This window comes from Aplysia californica, unplaced genomic scaffold, assembly GCF_000002075.1.
Source record: "Aplysia californica isolate F4 #8 unplaced genomic scaffold, AplCal3.0 scaffold00659, whole genome shotgun sequence".
NCBI lineage: Eukaryota > Metazoa > Mollusca > Gastropoda > Aplysiida > Aplysiidae > Aplysia > Aplysia californica.
The window spans coordinates 114,998-116,399 of NW_004797929.1; the positions used below are offsets into that span (position 1 = coordinate 114,998).

Here is a 1,402-nt window from a genome sequence, read left to right on the forward strand (position 1 = left end):
ACAAACAGATATACATCAAAAAGAATATACAATATCGCTCGTACCAGCTCATGAAGTGAACTCATCTGCTATAATTGTAATCAAAGTACAATCATGCTTTTTGATGTAATCCGATTTATTTCTTTTCTGTCCTGGGAGGATATTTTAAAAAGTAATTTTAAAAAACAAAACAAAACAACCCCCGCCCTCCAAACGTACATGTTCTGGGCGTTTCTACATCACCATCCTTGCTCTGTAAAATGAATCTTTGTTTTAACAAATTGAATCTACAAAGAACATGTGAACTGTTTCAATTTCAACTGATAAAGACAAACAAAGTCAACGTCTGAACAGGGACTTACATCTGTCTATTTCCTATTCTAAAAGCATTCATCCGATCTTTCAATGGTGCCTTTGATCACACTGACGTCCTTATATTAGATCCGATGAAAAGAAGCGAAATTTATCTCCGAGATCCATATCACATGAAAAGCTGTCCAAGTGTAAAGTATATTGCAAATAGATGCCCAACCTCCTCCCACTCCTTGTCTGTCTGTCTGTCTCTCTGTCTGTTTGTTTGTCTGTCTGTTTCACTCTCTCACTCACAGACACACGCACAAATACCCCCCCCCTTCACAGAAATCCATGTCAGTGTTTATGCACAAACAGCTATTAAGAAATATTACCTCTTTCTCTCTATGTCTCTCTCTCTCTCTCTCTCTCTCTCTCTCTCTCTCTCTCTCTCTCTATCTGTGTGTATGTGTGTCTGTGTGGCTGGCTGGCTGGCTATCTGTACATATACATGTATATAATATTTCCTTGCACTTGTATACAATGTTTATATATAATATATATACATGTTTACAAATGCGTATTGTCTATTAGTATTTAAGCGTACGTATGTTTGTTTGGCTATAGGTGCGCACGCGTGAATGTGCGCGTGTGTGTTTATCGCTTGCTTTTTTTCCACTTCTCTGAGATGTTGACACTAAGTAAGGTCAAACTCCATTCGGGGGTCAAAGTTCGTCGGTCCTGACTTAACAGTTAAGCTCAAATACATGTACAATGACATTTTCACTACCAGGACCGCACTCGAAACCTTTTTTTTTTTTACCCCATTACTTTCAACCCACCCTCAACCCGTGACAGGAACAAACGAATCCTGTGTTTGAACTTCATAACGGGTATGGTTTTTTTTAAAAGGAGAGGGGAATATGAAACCGTGGTAAAAGTAACAAAGGAGTACTGAATGAAAAAGAGGCGTTTAAAAACGTGGCATGAAATCCTTTACCATATAATCTCTCCTTTCAGGTCAGCAGCTCATTATGATTCTCTATTGTGCTGGTGGTTCAGAAAGACACACAATCTTTTTCAGCTCGCTCTTTCTCTCTCTCTCTCTCTCTCTCTCTCTCTCTCTCTCTCT

The 1,402-nt window shown here is 38.8% G+C and overlaps 1 protein-coding gene across 1 annotated transcript in view; it reads left to right on the forward strand.

Annotated features, from left to right (window-relative positions):
• LOC118478549 overlaps positions 1 to 1,402 on the forward strand; it is a gene marked incomplete at its 3' end in the record, with an annotated part of 30,250 nt that overhangs the window by 1,671 nt on the left and 27,177 nt on the right.